Source organism: Eleutherodactylus coqui, chromosome 13 (assembly GCF_035609145.1).
Source record: "Eleutherodactylus coqui strain aEleCoq1 chromosome 13, aEleCoq1.hap1, whole genome shotgun sequence".
NCBI lineage: Eukaryota > Metazoa > Chordata > Amphibia > Anura > Eleutherodactylidae > Eleutherodactylus > Eleutherodactylus coqui.
In genome coordinates, this window is record NC_089849.1 from 75,601,226 (window position 1) to 75,621,675 (window position 20,450).

General features: G+C 48.0%; 1 protein-coding gene across 2 annotated transcripts in view; it reads left to right on the forward strand.

Annotated features, from left to right (window-relative positions):
- The window catches only part of TMEM100 (transmembrane protein 100), a 63,384-nt gene that overhangs the window by 16,154 nt on the left and 26,780 nt on the right, over positions 1 to 20,450 (forward strand). The window lies entirely within an intron of this gene.

Here is a 20,450-nt window from a genome sequence, read left to right on the forward strand (position 1 = left end):
TGGCAGACATCTGCCAGGTCCTTGGAAACTTTGAGGAGTCTACCCAGGTGCTGAGTGGCGATGCTGCAATCATTAGCGTCACCATTCCTCTGCTATGCCTCTTGAGAAGTTCCCTGCAAAGCATAAAGGCAGACGCTTTGCACTCGGAAACAGAGCCGGGGGAAGACAGTATGTCGCTGGATAGTCAGAGCACCCTCCTGTCTATATCTCAGCGCGGTGAGGAGGAGGAGGAGGAGGAAGATGAGGAGGAGGGGGAAGACACAGCTTGGCCCACTGGTGAGGGTACACATGCTGCTGGCCTGTCATCCTTTCAGCGTGTATGGCCTGAGGAGGAGGAGGAGGAGGAGGAGAAGGAGGATCCTGAAAGTGATCTTCCTAGTGAGGACAGCCATGTGTTGCGTACAGGTACCCTGGCACACATGGCTGACTTCATGTTAGGATGCCTTTCTCGTGACCCTCGCGTTACACGCATTCTGGCCACTACGGATTACTGGGTGTACACACTGCTCGACCCACGGTATAAGGAGAACCTTTCCACTCTCATACCCGAAGAGGAAAGGGGTTCGAGAGTGTTGCTATACCACAGGACCCTGGCGGACAAACTGATGGTAAAATTCACATACGACAGCGCTAGTGGCCGAAGGCGCAGTTCCGAGGGCCAGGTAGCAGGGGAGGTGCGGAGATCAGCCAGGATGTACAGCACAGGAAGGCCAACACTCTTTAAGGCCCTTGACAGCTTTATGGCTCCCCAGCAAGACTGTGTCACCGCTCCCCAGTCACGGCTGAGTCGGCGGGAGCACTGTAAAAGGATGGTGAGGGAGTACGTAGCCGATCGCACGACCGTCCTCCGTGACGCCTCTGCCCCCTACAACTACTGGGTGTCGAAGCTGGACACGTGGCCTGAACTAGCGCTGTATGCCCTGGAGGTGCTTGCTTGTCCTGCGGCTAGCGTCTTGTCAGAGAGGGTGTTTAGTGCGGCTGGGGGAATCATCACAGATAAGCGTACCCGCCTGTCAACCAACAGTGCCGACAGGCTAACACTCATCAAGATGAACAAAGCCTGGATTTCCCCAGACTTCTCTTCTCCACCAGCGGACAGCAGCGATACCTAAGCAATAGGTAGGCTGCACCCGCGGATGGAAGCATCGTTCTGTATCCCCATCAAAAACGGGGACCTTTTCGCTTCATCAATCTGTGTATAATATTCCTCCTCCTCCTCCTGCTCCTCCTCCTGAAACCTCACATAATCACGCCGAACGGGCAATTTTTCTTAGGCCCACAAGGCTCAGTCATATAATTTTTCTAAACAATTTTTATACGTTTCAATGCTCATTAAAGCGTTGAAACTTTCACCTCCAACAATTTTTATTTTAACTGGGCTGCCTCCTGGCCTAGTTACCAATTAAGCCACATTAACCAAAGCGATTAATGGGTTTCACCTGCCCTCTTGGTTGGCCATGGCCAATTTTTCTGATGTACATTAGTACTGTTGGTACAGCAATTTTTGGGGCCCTCGCCTACAGTGTAATCAAATGAATTTTTAGCCCACCTGCATTACAGCTGACGTTACATCCGCTGTGTTGGGCAATGCAATGGGATATTTTTATGTACCGCCGGTGGGTTACAGGGAGCCACCCATGCTGTGGGTCCACAGGGAGTTGTAAATCCATCTGTTTCCACTTCTAAAGAACCCCAGTCTGACTGGGGCATGCAGTGTGGGCCGAAGCCCACCTGCATTAAACATGACATTACTACCTCAGCTGTGTTGGGCAATGCAATGGGATATATTTATGTACCGCCGGTGGCTTCCTGGCACCCACCCATGCTGTGGGTCCACAGGGAATTGTTAATGCATCTGTTTCCACTTCTAAAGAACCCCAGTCTGACTGGGGCATGCAGTGTGGGCCGAAGCCCACCTGCATTAAACATGACATTACTACCTCAGCTGTGATGGGCACTGCAATGGGATATTTTTATGTACCGCCGGTGGGTTCCAGGGAGCCACCCATGCTGTGGGTCCACAGGGAGTTGTAAATGCATCTGTTTCCACTTCTAAAGAACCCCAGTCTGACTGGGGCATGCAGTGTGGGCCGAAGCCCACCTGCATTAAACATGACATTACTACCTCAGCTGTGATGGGCACTGCAATGGGATACATTTATGTACAGCGGGTGGGTTCCAGGGAGCCACCCATGCTGTGGGTGCACACGGAATTCCCATTGCGGAGTTGTACCTGCCTGTGACTATTTATAAAAAACCGCGGTCTGACTGGGGCATGCAGACACCTTGACAGAATGAATAGTGTGTGGCACATAGGTTCCCCATTGCTATGCCCACGTGTGCAGCTCCAGATGGAGGTGGCACAGGATTGGATTTCTCATTGTTTCTGTACAGCATTGTGGGCTATCGCCCCGCCCCTTTTAAAGAGGGTCGCTGCCTAGCCGTGCCAACCCTCTGCAGTGTGTGCCTGCTTTTCCTGTGGCAGACGCACTTATAAATAGACATGAGGGTGGCGTGGCATGAGGGCAGCTGAAGGCTGGGCAGGGACTGTTTGGTGTGCGCTGTGGACACTGGGTCGTGGGGGGGGGGGGGGGAGGGATTGGCAGCATGTAACCCAGGAGAAGTGGCAGCGGAGTGTCATGCAGGCAGTGATTGTGCTTTGTTGGAGGTAGTGTGGTGCTTAGCTAAAGTATGCATTGCTAATGAGGGCTTTTCAGAAGTAAAAATTGTTGGGAGGGGGGGGGGGGCACTCTTGCCGCTATTGTGGCTTAATAGTGGGACCTGTGAACTTGAGATGCAGCCCAACATGTAGCCCCTCGCCTGCCCTATCCGTTTCTGTGTCGTTCCCATCGCTTTCTTGAATTGCCCCGATTTTCACACATGAAAACCTTAGCGAGCATCGGCGATATACAAAAATGCTCGAGTCGCCCATTGACTTCAATGGGGTTCGTTACTCGAAACGAACCCTCGAGCATTGCGAAAAATTCGTCTCGAGTAACGAGCACCCGAGCATTTTGGTGCTCGCTCATCTCTACTAATATCCCAGAGAAGAAAAGGATCAAGCAAGCTGAAAGCCAACTTCCCAGATCTTCGAGTTGTCGAAATGTAAATATTCAGTAACTCATAGAGGGATTTTTCAATTCAGTGAAAATGAAACCTCAAGGGTCATCGGTTTTAATTCTCTATGTTTTTACCTAAAAATGTCTTTTGAATTTGAAATTACAGTCAAATATTTAAACAAGTATTGATGAATCAGAAATCTTTAAGGGCATTATGTAATTAATTAGAAATTACCTATTGTGTAAATTAAGATTTCATATTAAACATTTTTTAATCCCTACGTGTCCACCATCTGTATATATAAATCAAAATTGTTAATGCACCGTGTAGCTAGGACGTGTGTGTATATATATATATATATATATATATATATATATATATATATATATATAAATTCTCCACTTTAGTGACAAATCTCCCTGTATACCCCTCTGCCAGTAAGACGTTTGGGCCGGCACTTTGTCAGTTCTACTCTAATGAAGTGATAGGGAGCTGTAATGATCAGCTCTCAGCAATGAAAAGCGATATATATAGTATTCAAAGTGAGCCGAATTACCAGCTAATGACCGGAGGTACCCAAAAATATCTTATTCCCAGGTCTTCAATTGGGTTAATCAGAGTACCCATATTTGGTATTGTTATGTACAGGCATATAAGAAGATAGGTTTTTATAAATCTATTTCTTTCAATGTTTATTACACTAATTATAAAAAAAAGACAATTTAAATTTTATTCTATTTCTGTCCACTTTTTCTATATAAAATGTAACATTAAAAGGTACTGGCTCTGTCCCGGTACCATAAGAAAGTCCACTATGTGCCACGAAAAATGTAAAAACAATTAGGCATCAAATAAAAAGGTATTTACTAGAGATGAGCGAGTATACTCGCTAAGGGCAATTACTCGATCGAGCATTGCCCTTAGCGAGTACCTGCCCGCTCGGAAGCAAAGATTCGGCTGCCGGCTGCAGGCAGGCAGCTGCGGGGGAGAGCGGGGAGGAATGGAGGGGAGATCTCTCTCTCTCTCTTCCCCCCCCCGCTCCCCCCTGCTGACTGCCGCAACTCACCTGTCACCCACGCTGGCAGACGAACCTTTTCTCCCGAGTGGGGAGATGCTCGCTAAGGACAATACTCGCTCGAGCAATTGTCCCTAGCGAGTTTGCTCGCTCATCTCTAGTATTTACCCTTCGAATATATCGTTTTGAAAATGTGAATTGCTGATGTGAACATTTAGGCCCCCAAGGCCTTGTTCCGAAAGGGGTTAAATAATTTTTGGCAACTTTTTTGTTCTCTTCAATGTCCCAATATATATTTGAAAACCATCCTAAAATTCAGCAGTTTTCACACTGAGCGCTAAGCCTAATACTAGTATGACACTTTCTGTACAGAAATGTTTTCAGCAGTCATCTCATTATCATCAAAGGCAGGATTACACTGAAAGGTGACACCTAGGCACAGACAATACTGGATCCACCATATAGGTTTTAGGTTTTACCACTTTTGCATATCATAAACACTTTTTTTTATTACAAAAATACTTTTTGTGTGGCGCCACATTCCACAACCAGTGCCTTTTTTTATTTTTCAGTTGACAGAGCTGTATCGGGGTTATTTTTTCTGGTACAACTTGTAGTTTTTATTGGCACCATTTTGATGAATTGTTGAGGAATCATTTGCCATATACGATTGCGGGGGGGGGGGGGGGGAGCAGAGCAGAGGGGATCTCTCTTTCCCCCCGCTCACCCCCGCCTCCCCCCAAATCTTTTCGCTCGAGTAGGCAGTTACTTGAAAAAAAACGGCGCTTGCTCAAGTAATTGCCTTAACCGAGCATGCTCGCTTATCTCTTTAAAAAAACTTTTTGCATTTTTTTCTGTAAAAACATTTAGATGCCACAGCATCTGCGGGGTTAAGTTGTGTAGCAAATATGCTCACTGAGTGATGTGGGGGTGATAACATGAACAAAAATGAATGTAACCCCTTCCTTGGGACAGTGAGATATATAGGAGAATCACTGATCTCTGCTGCCTGATCACCTCTCCCCCTCCCTCGCTCTCTCCTCTGCACACACTGACTGAGGTCTTGTTCAGACGAGCGATGTTTTTGCGCAGTATAGCCGCGCAAAAAGATCGTGGCTATACTGCTCTAAAGATCGTGTGAATGGGTTAATTCCTGCTTGAAGTAGCCCGTTCACATGATCGGAGGTGCGTGGTGCGTGCTTTCCAGCTACCATAGGAGCCTATGGAAAGCAAAGATAGGACAGGTCCTATCTTTGTGCACACCACGGAGCTAGAGGCAGGCATGGCACACGCATGTCCTATGTTTGGCAGGTGCGAGGGTTTTGCATGTCTAAAATTCATTCATCCGAACGGTCCTATAGGAACTATTGTTTCTATTCAGACGCAATCTTTTTGCGCGCCTATCATGTGCGAAAACAGCGCTCGTGTGAAAAAGGCTTGAAAGTGGCCTTCACTGCGAAGCTATGAGGCTCTGTCTGCTGCTTTGTTATTTTGGTGTACCTCACCACAATCCTTTCTGTTTTTTGCTACTCAGTCTGTTCTTCTTATTGTAGACAGTTGCATAGGAATAGAGGTAGCACCATCTAACAGTTAGGACATTACTCCAGGTTACATTACTTGGCTTTGCAGGCTCATATATCGGTTGAGACCAGTATAGGTACCATTGAGTTTCCTTAGGATGATCTAGTCCTTTGCTTTGGACTGACCTTCTGGGCTATTAGAGGAGGAGTGCTCTATCTGGGTGGACACTAGAGATGAGCGAGCACGCTCTTCTCTAGTAACTGCATTCTCGTCCGAGCAGGCTCGGGTGGGGGGGCGGCGGGGGGGGGGAGTGAGAGAGATAAGTAACTGCCTTATCCGAGCGTGCTCGCTCATCTCTAGTGGACACCCATCCAATCTAATAGGGGCATACCTTCAATTTACTATATAGCCGCAACCCCTATCTAAGGCAGCTCTTTTATGTGTGGGGTTTCTGTGACTTTTTTACCTCCCTTTATGTCAGTTCTGAGGACTCAAATGATAAGTCCTTAGTAGAGATGAGCGAGTATACTCGCTAAAGGCAATTGCTCGAGGGAGCATTGCCTTTAGCGAGTACCTGCCCGCTCAAGACAGAAGGTTCGGGTGCTGGCTCGGGGGAGTGGTGAGTAGCGGCAGTCAGCAGGAGGGAGCGGGGGGGAGAGAGAGATCTCCCTGCTCTCCCCCACAGCTCCCTGCCCGCCACCGGCACCCGAACCTTTGGTATCGAGCGGGCAGGTACTCGCTTAAGGCAATGCTCGCTCGAGCAATTGCCTTTAGCAAGTATTCTCGCTCATCTCTAGTCCTTAGCTATCTTTCGGTTAGCATTACAAATTGATAGATAAGTTCATTTTGGTTCCCAAAGAGCCGGTTACACGGCAGAAACATGTAGAACCAGTATTAGTGAACCGGTCTCTGCTTTTAGAGCATAATATTGAAAGATAGTGAACTATCACTGAGTACATCCCAGTACTTAGCAATAGGCGGAGACGCAGGCACTGCATCTCACCTAACGATACTCACCTATTTTCTGACCGTACGAATAGTTTTTTTTGAGGGCACACACATTGGGCGTGGTTTAATGTATGCCGCCTATTCATGCCATTCTTTAACCCCTTCCCGCTCCAGGACGTACAGGTCGCGGGGCGACCTCTCTTCATACAGCGCAGGCGTCAGCTGTTTATTACAGCTCATACCCGCGGACAATAGTCACCAACAGCCGTTCGGCCGATCACGGCTATTAACCCTTTAAATGTGACTGTCAATTCTGACAGCGGCATTTCAATCCCGAAAGATGATGTTCTGGGGTCCCGTACGCCTTCCCCGTGGTGAGATCGGGGAAGCCGTGCAGGTGTCATGGCAGCTGGGGGCCTTCTGCAAGGCCCCAGGGCTGGCTTAGCAGACTGCCTATCAAGCCGTCCCCGTGGGGTGGCTTGATAGGCTGCCTGTCAAATTGCAGTATGACGTAATGCTGTAGCATTACGTCATACTGCAGGAGCGATCAAAGCATCGTATGTTGAAGTCCCCCAGAGGGACTTAAAAGTTAAGTAAAAAAAAAATCACTAAAGTTTTTTTAATTGTAAAAAAAAAAAGTAATAAAAGTTTAAATCACACCCCTGTTGCCATATCTATAATTAAAAAAATACAAATAATAAAATAAAAATACATAATTGGTATCGCTGCGTCCATACAAGTCTGATCTCTCAAAGTAGCATATTATTTACTCCGGAAGGTGAATGTCGTTACGGGGTAAATAATAAATAAAAAAATAAAGAACGTCACCCTGTCTCCCAGAAAAAATGCAATAAAAAGTGATCAAAAAGTCGTTTGCATTCCAAATTAGTACTAATGGAAACTACAGGACACCCCGCAAAAAATAAGCCCTTGCTCAACTACGTCAACGGAAAAATAAGAAAGTTATTGCGCGCACAAAATGACCGCAGAAAATAATTGAAAAAAATAAAATGTCTTTGAAAAAAAAAATAGTATAGTAAAAAAAAAAACTATACAAGTTTGGTATTGTAGTAATCGTACTGACCCGTAGAATAAAGATATCATGTCGCTTTTGTTGCAATTTGTGCACCGTAGAAACAAGACGCACTAAAAGATGGCGGAATGTCGGGGTTTTTTTCCATTTTACTCCACTTGTAAAAAATTCTATGTTTTTCAGTACATTGTATGGTACTTTAAAGAGCACCATTGGAAACTACAACTCGTCCCGCAAAAAACAAGCCTTCATACAGCGACGGCGATGGATAAATAAGAGAGTTACGATTTTTTTTAAAGGGGGGAGGAAAAAACGAAAATGGGAAGAAAAAAAGGGGCCGCGTTATTAAGGGGTTAATAGTCCTCTAGTTTTTATCATTTCAACAATTCTATTTGGATCTTCCAGACTAGAGGTAGTGTTTATTAGACGTCATTTGTCCTTTGAGCCGTTTTTTAACCTATTTATTAAAAGTTAAGTTTTAAAGGGAATCAGGCAGTGAATAAAGGCCTGAAAGTGACAGCTGTAAGTAAGAATTCCCAACCCCACTTCAAATGGCTGTAGCCCCGTTTTTGTAAGAGCTACTGACATGTTTTTGATGTATTTTTAAAGCTAAGAATCCTAGCTGTAAAATGACGTACAATCATGACAGTAGCCTTTATAGAACCTGAGCTATAGCCGTTTAAAGTTTTGGATGAGCAGCGCTTGTTCTACTTTAATGTCTTTTTTTCTGCAGATGGAACAAAGCTCATCCTAAGCTGCTGGTGGAGGTTAAGGCGGCTCGCGTATACATGTTAGAACTCAAAATTAAAAATTTCCGTTTCGTTTTACTCAACATTGTTTGTATATTCATGATCTTTGATATGCAGTTTTCTTACATTAGTTGTAAGACTTCCTGATTTATTGGCCAGCTGTATATTGTCCATTGCATAAGGAAGGAGTTGCTGTTTGTTCTACCAATCTTGAATCCTGAAATGTTCGACTCCAGTCCTGCTTCTCTCATTATATTTAGATTGAATACATATGGTGGTATATGCAGCCTTGGCCTACCGCCAATTTGGATCTCTTTTTTTTTTTTTTCCTTTCTGGCATGACTGTGGCATTTGATAATTTGCTTACTGTACAGTTTACTCAAAAGAACTAGCTGCACTCATTTTAGTGAGTCCTGGCTTTGCTGTTGTCAATTTAGAGCCTTGTTGAATATGTTAGCAATATAATATCATGTAAGTATGCCATTCCTGAATCCAACACATTTAGCAAAAATGTTGAGGGTGTCTGTGTGTTGAGGTCCTTTCAGTCTGCCCAAGGTGTTATTTCCACTCTGCCCTTATTCTCCAGCTTGTGCACTTCTGTCCACTGCCTGCCCTGACCTATACTAAACCTGTTCCATGTGACCCAACCTCTAGCTTTGTTCCTCCTTCTGAAGTGGCACAACACGGACTGTCTGACTATGCTCCTGTTCAAACCTAAGGTACCATGCCTAGGCCTTAAAGGGGTATTTCAGTTAGTGGCCATAGTTTCAAGTTTTCACCCATCTACTGGAGCGGTCCTTCTGTAAGCACTGCAGCATCTTCCTCTTTGGAGGGAAAAAATGGTTGGGCATCAGTGCATTCAATGTCTTGGTCTTTTCCCTCTGGTTGTTTGGACTGTCCTGCTGACATCCATGACGTCTGATCAAACAACTCCTCAGGCTGATCGATGTGGACAGCTTCGGAGTATGCAATGGATTTCAGCTCTATCGCCCATGAAAGTTGGGCAGGGAGCTGCCACAGCAGCGGCACCACCAGTGGAGCTGGAAATCTAACAGATATTTGGCATAGTTTTTTCAGCTCATTGAAGCCTGCAGCAACAGCACAGGGTAGGACTGACAGTCACAGGCAGCACTTACCCATAATGGTCCAAGAGTATGTCAGCTTCCTTGTGGATGTATTCAGACATGGCATTGGCTCTTTGACTTTTGGATAGTTATTTAAGTGGCTGGAGCTTGCACAGCATGCTTGAGAGAGCCCGCAGCAGTGACAGCATCCCCCAGTAGCGACAGTTCCCCCCAGCAGCGACAGCGGCCTCCAGCAGTGACAGCGCCCCCAACGACCTCCAGCAGTGACAGCACCCCTCACAGCGGCCCCCAGCAGTGACATTGGCCCGCCACAGCGGCCCCCAGCAGTGACAGTGGCCCCCCACAGCAGCCCCCCCAGCAGTGACAGTGCCCCATGAGACCCAAATACTCACCCCCTCCACCTCCTGGAAGCTCCGCTCCTCCTCTGCCCTCCGTGCAACTAGCAACGATGATCTCCGGCACACACATTGACGTCAGTGTGCTGCCGGACACCTCCTCCCCTGGACGCTCTCGTGGAACCAAGTGGTAGAAGACACACGGTGTGCGCCGGGATCAGCGCTGCCAGTAGCACTGGTTAGTGAATACCAGCAGGGGAGCCGTGGCCCCTGCCAGTATTCACTAACAGGGTGAACGGGCAACAGCGGCTGCGTGTCAGCGACTATGGCTACGCGTGTCAGTGCTGACACACGTGTCATAGGTTCGCCATCACGGTTCTAATGGTTTGGATGGCTAATAGAATGACGGCACATATAAAAAAAGCCTGATGGAGACCGTAGCATTAATTTACCAAGCTAGTAGATTAAAATAATATGTAAAGGTCCTTTTTAGAGATGAGCGAGCGTACTCGGATAAGCACTACTCGCTCGAGTAATGTGCTTTATCCGAGTATCGCTGTGCTCGGGTCTGAAGATTCGGGTGCCGCTGCGGCTGACAGGTGAGTCGCAGCGGGGAGCAGGGGAGAGCGGGCGGGAGAGAGGGAGAGAAAGATCTCCCCTCCGTTCCTCCCCGCTCTCCCCTGCAGCTCCCCGCTCCGTGCCGGCACCCGAATCTTTAGACCCGAGCACAGCGATACTCGCATAAAGCAAATTACTCGAGCGAGTAGTGCTTATCCGAGTACGCTCGCTCATCTCTAGTCCTTTTACATCGAGCAAATCTGAACAATAATCGTGCAGTGGGGATGCCTCATTTTTCGTTGATCACATCTGTTATAGTGACATAAAACTCCCCCCTCACTCCTCACTGCCATCTTTGACTGATTTGACGGTTTTCTGCTTTTCTCACTTGATTTTCCTCTTAACAACGATAAAAGTTATGAGGCCGACAAACTAACCGATAAGCGCTCTCAAACACAAATGTAAATGCACGATTTTTGGCACGTGTAGAAGGCGATCATCTGTTTATAAGATTCTTACCCGTTATTTATTTTCCTCAAATCTTGCTACTTTTTAGCTCAGCTCCATTAGGATAGAACAGAAATCTGTTAAACAATAACATGAGAAACTATTTATAACCCTGAGGCCTCGGTCAGACGACCGTTTTTTGCGTATCCGCAAATCGCATGACCGGAGCCGACGATTCCCCAAAAAATCTGCAGCTAGCAGCGTTTTCGGCGAAACGGGCCCGATCAAAGGAGCGCTGTCCGCCCATTAAAATTCAATGGAGCCGGCAATACAGCCGGCTCCATTGAAAGCAATGGGCTGCCAGCGAGCGCAGGATGAATTTTTGGGAAGGGCTTAAACATATAAGCCCTTCCCTGAAAACCATCCAAAAATGTGTAAAAATAAAAAAATATATATATACTCACCTTGTCCCTGCAGCCGAAGTTCAGCCGCGGCCGGCCGGCAGTTCTCCTGAACTGCTCTGTGTAGTATTTAGCAGGCGGGGATCTAAAATCCCCGCCTGCTGAATGGGCTGCCTCTGATTGGTCACAGCCCTCACCAATCAGAGGCAGCTCTCACTCACCCATTCATGAATGGGTGAGTGAGTGCTGCCTCTGATTGGATGAGCGCAGGGACCAATCAGGGGCAGCTCTCAGCTGTCATTCAATAGCTGGCTCTGAAAGGTGGAGGTTTTCTCCACTCCCAGCTGTTATAGCAGGAAAGGTGGCTCTGATTGACTGCCACATTCCTGCTATAACGGCTGGGAGTGGAGAAAACTCAGATCCCATAGAAGGTCACTTTTGTAGTAGTAATCACTACTATGTGTGGGAAATATAGGGCAGGTCCTATCTCTTTTCACCTGTACAATTAAAGGGCGTGAATCCCGATAGTGAAAACAAAACCACTGAAATCCATTGATATTGGTGGTTTCGTTTTATGCCATTATGCTGCTGTGATTATCATGGCCGCATAAGGGGGTAAAACCTTGTTTGTCTGAATCCGCCCTTCTAGACTTTCATGGGCTATTTTAGTTTATGAATACGGACCAGATAGGATATGCATGTCTGAATACACCAACTTATGGGTCCATATTCAGTCAGTAAATAAAAAGGATTGAATACGGACAGACGATATACCCGAGTGAATGGGCCCTAATTGATTTTAAACTGATAACCTGGACTTCAGGACTACCATAAAATAATACCATTAGGGCATATCTTAGGTATGCCTAAAAAGATGCCAGCTAGAGATGAGCGAGCACCAAAATGCTTGGGTGCTCGTTACTCGGGACGAAATTATCGCAATGCTCGAGGGTTCGTTTCGAGTAACGAACCCCATTGAAGTCAATGGGCGACCCGAGCATTTTTGTATATCGCCGATGCTCGCTAAGGTTTCCATTTGTGAAAATCTGGGCAATTCAAGAAAGTGATGGGAACGACACAGCAACGGATAGGGCAGGCGAGGGGCTACATGTTGGGTTGCATCTCAAGTTCCCAGGTCCCACTATTAAGCCACAATAGCGGCAAGAGTGGGCCCCCCCCAACAACTTTTACTTCTGAAAAGCCCTCATTAGCAATGCATACCTTAGCTAAGCACCACACTACCTCCAACAAAGCACAATCACTGCCTGCATGACACTCCGCTGCCACTTCTCCTGGGTTACATGCTGCCAACCCCCCCCCCCCCCCCCCCGCACGACGCAGTGTCCACAGCGCACACCAAAGTGTCCCTGCGCAGCCTTCAGCTGCACTCATGCCACGCCACCCTCATGTCTATTTATAAGTGCGTCTGCCATAAGGAGGAACCGCAGGCACACACTGCAGAGGGTTGGCACGGCTAGGCAGCGACCCTCTTTAAAAGGGGCGGGGCGATAGCCCACAATGCTGTACAGAAGCAATGAGAAATATAATCCTGTGCCACCGCCATCAGGAGCTGCACACGTGGGCATAGCAATGGGGAACCTATGTGCCACACACTATTCATTCTGTCAAGGTGTCTGCATGGCCCAGTCAGACTGCGTTTTTTTATAAATAGTCACAGGCAGGTACAACTCCACAATGGGAATTCCGTGTGCACCCACAGCATGGGTGGCTCCCTGGAACCTACCGGCTGTACATAAATGTATCCCATTGCAGTGCCCTGGACAGCAGAGCTAACGTCAGATTAAATGCAGGTGGACTTCGGCCCACACTGCATGCCCCAACCTGACCGGGCTTTTTAATTCATAGACACAGGCAGGTACAACTCCCTATTGTGAAGTCCCTGTGGACCGACAGCATGGGTGGGTGCCAGGAAGCCACCGGCGGCACATAAATATATCCCATAGCATTGCCCATCACAGCTGAGGTAATGTCATGTTAAATGCAGGTGGGCTTCGGCCCACACTGCATGCCCCAGTCAGACTGGGTTTCTTTAGAAGTGGACACATGTAGTTACAACTCCGTGTGGACCGACAGCATGGGTGGCTCCCTGGAACCCACCGGCGGTACATAAATATATCCCATTGCAGTGCCCAGCACAGCTGATGTAACGTCAGCTGTAATGCAGGTGGGCAAAAAATTTATTGGATTACACTGTAGGCGAGGGCCCCAAAAAATTGGTGAATTGGTTAATGTGGCTTAATTGGTAACTAGGCCTGGAGGCAGCCCAGTTAAAATAAAAATTGGTTCAGGTGCAAGTTTCAACGCTTTAATGAGCATTGAAACGTATAAAAATTGTTTACAAAAATTATATGACTGAGCCTTGTGGGCCTAAGAAAAATTGCCCATTCGGCGTGATTACGTGAGGTTTCAGGAGGAGGAGCAGGAGGAGGAGGAGGAGGAATATTATACACAGATTGATGAAGCTAAGAGGTCCACCTTTTTGATGGTGATAGAGAACAATGCTTCGATCCGCGGGTGCAGCCTACGTATTGCTTAGGTATCGCTGCTGTCCGCTGGTGGAGAAGAGAAGTCTGGGGAAATCCAGGCTTTGTTCATCTTGATGAGTGTAAGCCTGTCGGCACTGTCGGTTGACAGGCGGGTACGCTTATCCGTGATGATTCCCCCAGCCGCACTAAACACCCTCTCTGACAAGACGCTAGCCGCAGGACAAGCAAGCACCTCCAGGGCATACAGCGCGAGTTCAGGCCACGTGTCCAGCTTCGACACCCAGTAGTTGTAGGGGGCAGAGGCGTCACCGAGGATGGTCGTGCGATCGGCTACGTACTCCCTCACCATCCTTTTACAGTGCTCCCGCCAACTCAGCCATGACTGGGGAGCGGTGACACAGTCTTGCTGGGGAGCCATAAAGCTGGCAAAGGCCTTGGAGAATGTTCCCCTGCCTGCGCTGTACATGCTGCCTGATCTCTGCGCCTCCCCTGCTTCCTGGCCCTCGGAACTGTGCCTTCTGCCACTAGCGCTGTCGGATGGGAAGTTTACCATCAGTTTGTCCACCAGCACCCTGTGGTATAGCATCATTCTCGAACCCCTTTCCTCTTCGGGAATGAGAGTGGAAAGGTTCTCCTTATACCGTGGGTCGAGCAGTGTGTACACCCAGTAATCCGTAGTGGCCAGAATGCGTGTAACGCGAGGGTCACGAGAAAGGCATCCTAACATGAAGTCAGCCATGTGTGCCAGGGTACCTGTACGCAACACATAGCTGTCCTCACTAGGAAGATCACTTTCAGGATCCTCCTCCTCCTCCTCCTCAGGCCATACACGCTGAAAGGATGACAGGCAACCAGCATGTGTACCCTCAGCAGTGGGCCAAGCTGTCTCTTCCCCCTCCTCCTCATGCTCCTCCCCCTCCTCCTCCTCCTCAACGCGCTGAGATATAGACATGAGGGTGCTCTGACTATCCAGCGACATACTGTCTTCCCACGCCTCCGTTTCCGAGTGCAAAGCGTCTGCCTTTATGCTTTGCTGGGAACTTCTCAAGAGGCATAGCAGAGGAATGGTGACGCTAATGATTGCAGCATCCCCGCTCACCATCTGGGTAGACTCCTCAAAGTTTCCAAGGACCTGGCAGATGTCTGCCAACCAGGCCCACTCTTCTGTAAAGAATTGAGGAGGCTGACTCCCAGCACGCCGCCCATGTTGGAGTTGGTATTCCACTATAGCTCTATGCTGCTCATAGAGCCTGGCCAACATGTGGAGCGTAGAGTTCCACCGTGTGGGCACGTCGCACAGCAGTCGGTGCACTGGCAGATTAAACCGATGTTGCAGGGTCCGCAGGGTGGCAGCGTCCGTCTTGGAGTTGCAGAAATGTGCGCTGACCCGGCGCACCTTTCCGAGCAGGTATGACAAGTGTGGGTAGCTTTTCAGAAACCGCTGAACCACCAAATTAAAGACATGGGCCAGGCATGGCACGTGCGTGAGGCTGCCGAGCTGCAGAGCCGCCACCAGGTTACGGCCGTTGTCACACACGACCATGCCCGGTTGGAGGCTCAGCGGCGCAAGTCAGCGGTCAGTCTGCTCTGTCAGACCCTGCAGCAGTTCGTGGGCCGTGTGCCTCTTCTCTCCTAAGCTGAGTAGTTTCAGCACGGCCTGCTGACGCTTGCCCACCCCTGTGCTGCCACGCCGCGTGACACCGACTGCTGGCGACGTGCTGCTGCTGCTGACACATCTTGATTGGGAGACAGAGGTTGCGTTGGAGGAGGAGGAGGAGGAGGGTGGTTTAGTGGAGGAAGCATACACCGCTGCAGATACCAGCACCGAGCTGGGGCCCGCAATTCTGGGGGTGGGTAGGACGTGAGCGGTCCCAGGCTCTGACTCTGTCCCAGCCTCCACTAAATTCACCCAATGTGCCGTCAGGGAGATATAGTGGCCCTGCCCGCCTGTGCTTGTCCACGTGTCCGTTGTTAAGTGGACCTTGGCAGTAACCGCGTTGGTGAGGGCGCGTGCAATGTTGCGGGAGACGTGGTCGTGCAGGCCTGGGACGGCACATCGGGAAAAGTAGTGGCAACTGGGAACCGAGTAGCGCGGGGCTGCCGCCGCCATCATGCTTTTGAAAGCCTCCGTTTCCACAAGCCTATACGGCAGCATCTCCAGGCTGATCAATTTGGCAATGTGCACGTTTAACGCTTGAGCGTGCGGGTGCGTGGTGGCGTACTTGCGCTTGCGCTCAAACAGTGGTGCTAGCGACGTCTGGACGCTGTGCTGAGAGACATTGCTGGATGGGGCCGAGGACAGCGGAGGTGAGGGTGTGGGTGCAGGCCAGGAGACGGTAGTGCCTGTGTCCTCAGAGGGGGGTTGGATCTCAGTGGCAGGTTGGGGCACAGGGGGAGAGGCAGTGGTGCAAACTGGAGGCGGTGAACGGCCTTCGTCCCACCTTGTGGGGTGCTTGGCCATCATATGCCTGCGCATGCTGGTGGTGGTGGCTCCCCAGCTGATCTTGGCGTGACAAAGGTTGCACACCACTGTTCGTCGGTCGTCAGGCGTCTCTGTGATAAACTGCCACACCGTAGAGCACCTTGACCTCTGCAGGGTGGCATGGCGCGAGGGGGCGCTTTGGGAAACAGTTGGTGGATTATTCGGTCTGGCCCTGCCTCTACCCCTGGCCACCGCACTGGCTCGGCCTGTGCCCACACCCTGACTTGGGCCTCTGCGTCCTCGCCCGCGTCCACGTCCTATAGGCCTACCCCTACCCCTCAGCATGGTGTATTACCAGTAGTGCAGAAACAGAACGCTGTAATTAAATGTGCCGCTTATTGGCCTGTGGTTGGAGGCTCACTTCGCTTACCGAACGCACAGCAGAGCCAGGAAATAATTTTGCGCAAGCCTGCTGTAACACTTAGCTGGCTGCGTATGAATTAGGAGGACAACTACACCCAGCACAGACCCAGTACACTGAGGACAGTCACAGGCAGCCCAAATAGATTTTTTTTCCCAAATGTTTTTGGAAAGGCCCACTGCCTATATTCAATAAATATATGTCTTCTGTCCCTGCCTTACCACCACTACTGGCCCTGGAGTATGTATAATTACTGCAGGGCGCAATGCTCTGCATGGCCGATATACAAAAAAAAAAAAAAAAGTGCAACACTGCTAAAAGCAGCCTCAACAGTACTGCACACGGTCAGATGTGGCCCTAAGAAGGACCGTTGGGGTTCTTGAAGCCTAAAATACTCCTAACACTCTCCCTATAGCAGCTCCGGCACCAACAGCACTTTCCCTCCTCTATGTCAGAATGCATCTGTGGCGAGCCGCAGGAGGGGCCGATTTATATACTCGGGTGACACCTGATCTCGCCAGCCACTCACTGCAGGGGGGTGGTATAGGGCTTGAACGTCGCAGGGGGAAGTTGTAATGCCTTCCCTGTCTTTCTATTGGCCAGAAAAGCGCGCTAACGTCTCAGAGATGAAAGTGAAAGTAACTCGAACATCGTGTGGTACTCGTCACGAGTAACGAGCATCTCGAACACGCTAATACTCGAACGAGTATCAAGCTCGGACGAGTACGTTCGCTCATCTCTAATGCCAGCTTATTTTATATTCCTAGGCAGTAAAGTTCCAGAATAAAAATAAAGCACAATTCTTGTTAGCAAATATCACAACAACAATATCAATAATTCTAATGTGCAGGGTGGTCCAAAGGTATTGAGATAACTGAGTAAATGGAAAACAGTGGTTGGGAACGACATTGAACATAGGGATGATCTACTACAGTATATGTTCAATGTGCTTCCCATTGTTTTTAATCATCAGGACTATCCTCTTCCCCTATTAATGATGCACTGAGAGCAACACCTCTGCAGAAATGCTTGCATGGGTGTCCAGGATCTGCTGTGGTCTGTGTACCACACATAAACCCTATACTTGACATCACCCAACAGGTAAAAGTGCAAGGGGGTGAGATCCAGCAAGGACGGGGCCACTCTACTGGGCCATGATGCCCAATCCACTTCCCCGGAAACTGCTGATCCAAAACCTTACAGTAATCACGTCCATAATGTGGGGGTGTACCATTTTCTTGGAAGGACACTGACCATGCATGCTCATCCAGTACTCCATTTAGGAGTGACGTCACTGATTGTCGGGGGTCCAAGTTACTGAGACCCCCACCAATCAATAAGTTATCCCCTGTGGGTAGGGAATAACTTGTTATTCTGGTGAAACCCCTTTAAGGGTATGTTTACACATAGCGGAAATGCTGCTGAATTTCCCTTGCAGAAAATTTGGTTGTGAATTCCGCAGCATCTTCGCTGCTTGTAAACATACCCTTACGCCCCCTGTCCACGGTTGTTGCGCTATCCCGCGACGAAGCTGTGCCGCGGGAGCCGCAGCCCGGGAGCAGCAGCCATTGCCGAATCTCCGCCGGTAATTGATAGGCTGACCGCGGAGAAACGGGGCAATTCGCAGCATGTTGTGTTAAAAACTTGTGCTAAAAAGCTTCACTTTTGTCTAATCTGCCCATAGAATATTTCCCCACAAGCATGTGAAACATCCAGGTGGTCTTGGACAAACATAAGACGGGCTGCAATTCTTTTAGATAGCAGCTGCTTTCTTCATAATTTCCTTCAATAAGCACCATTTTTGTTCAGTAGTTTTCTAATAGCTGATACATGAACAGAGGTTTTTTTTTTTACAATTTTCTGTAGGTCTTTTGCTGTTACCTTTGGGTTCTTTCTCACCTCTTTTTGAGATTGCCCATTGTGCTCTTGGAGTCCTCTCAGGATGCGCACTCCTTGGGAGAGTAGCAACAATCTTGAATTTTCTCCATATATAGATCATTCCTTTAATCATGAATTGATGTACATTCAGATTGTTAATCATACTTTTGTAGGCTTTTCTGGCTTTATTTGTGTATGTAATAAGTATTCTGAAAGTTGTTTGCATCCAGGCATGGTTCCCACTAACCAATCTTTCTTGTGAAGAACAGATTTGTCAGTAACCAGGCTTTGTGTGACCTTAGTAAGTTGTTAAAGCACCAGTGAAACCTGCACTACCAATTCCATCTTATTAAAGAGACTCTGTCAGCTACTTTGAGCCCATTAAGCTAAGCTTATGGGCTGAAAGCAGGTGACCCATGGAGTCTGGAGCTGTAAGTTTCACTTACCTTCCCCATTGTTCGCGCAGAGTGAGCGCTGAAAGCTGCTGCTGCCGTATATTTAGGGGGTCTGCAAGGTAATCATTATAATATTAGAATGGCAGGCAACTTAGCGTGCTGCTTAATGCAATTGAGCGGCAGCTTTCAGCGCTCACACCAAAGGAACAACGGGAAGGTGAGTAAAACATTTACTTCTCCAGACTTCATTGATCACCTACTTTCCTGAAACAGCGAACAGTTATTGTGGAAGGCTATGTGCAAAGTGGATCAATTTAGGAAATGCAAGATGCCTTCACCAACAAGTACCCAGATGCAAAATCCCCTGCTAAATGTCATATTCAGAGACTGGTTCAGAAACCGGGTCTATTGCAAACATGGACAAACCAAGTCCTCCATCAGCCTGCATGCCCAAAGTCATCCATCACATTCAACAGGGGATTACAAATAGCCCTCGAAAATCAACTCAGAGTCCATCGCAGCAAGTTGGAGTATCACAAACTTGTCGGTGAATGCTGGAAACTCTGAACCTGAACTCATTCAGAATAATGTGTGCAGGGACTAAAAGTACTTGACAAAGCCAAATGCGTAAATTACTGTATGTGGTTGCTGACTATGATTGCTAGAGGACTTTTGGATCCATTGCTGCACTTTATGACAGAAGAAGGATGGTTTCATTTATCAAGTCCCATGAATTCACAAAATATGACCAGAAAATTGGCATTTGGTGTGCAAAGCAAAAAGTGTACGCCAATAATCAGCATACCCTGGATGAACTCAATGAACACATTAGGAACACTTTCTGCAGCATCACCGTTGAAGAGCTGCAGGCAGTATCAGCAAACATGATCCCCACAGCTGAACAGAAGTGAACCGGAACCATTTCCAACATCTATTGTAACGTGTATAAATCAATAAAGCTATGAAAAATCAATTTGTTCTTCCTGTCGCAGTATTGTCGGAGGTGGGCTACTTTTTCTTGGCCCACCTTCTAGTATTACCTGGCCACCATTACGATGAATAGCCATACATCTAAACCTTTGCCCTGATGAGATGACCCAGTTAACAGAGTTGTGCCAAGTTGGCGAACCTGTTTATATAGCCTATTAGTTCATATCTGAACAGTATAGAGCAGGATTCTCTGTTCGAGACCCCCCCACCCCCCATGGCTGAAATGGAGAGCCGCTCAATAACAGTGGTTCTCATTTAGGTGGATCTTGTGGCATCATTTATAAGAATGGCCATGCTGAAATATTACATTTGCCCTGCCTATCTGTCTGCAGCTTTCTCAAGCAAAAGTATCGGACTACCAGGAGCAAAACCCCTTATCTATAAGGGAACTGCAATGGGGTGGCAAATGCTGCGATGAACATTAGAAATAGTCTGGTGATTAGTAGCATACCCCTTACATACTATAGGTCCCCCAGTCTTGCCTTTACAGTAGTTAGAAATGCATTATACTCTTTTCGATAATTACGTAGAAAATATAAATAACATTGGAAGCAAAATGCAAATCAGACGGCTCCCGTTAACATATTAGATGATGTGAAATGTAGAACTGTGGCACTCACTTCTTCATGCCTAAGACTAGAGAAAACTGTATTCACTGTATCACAGGTTTTACCACCCTCCCTAA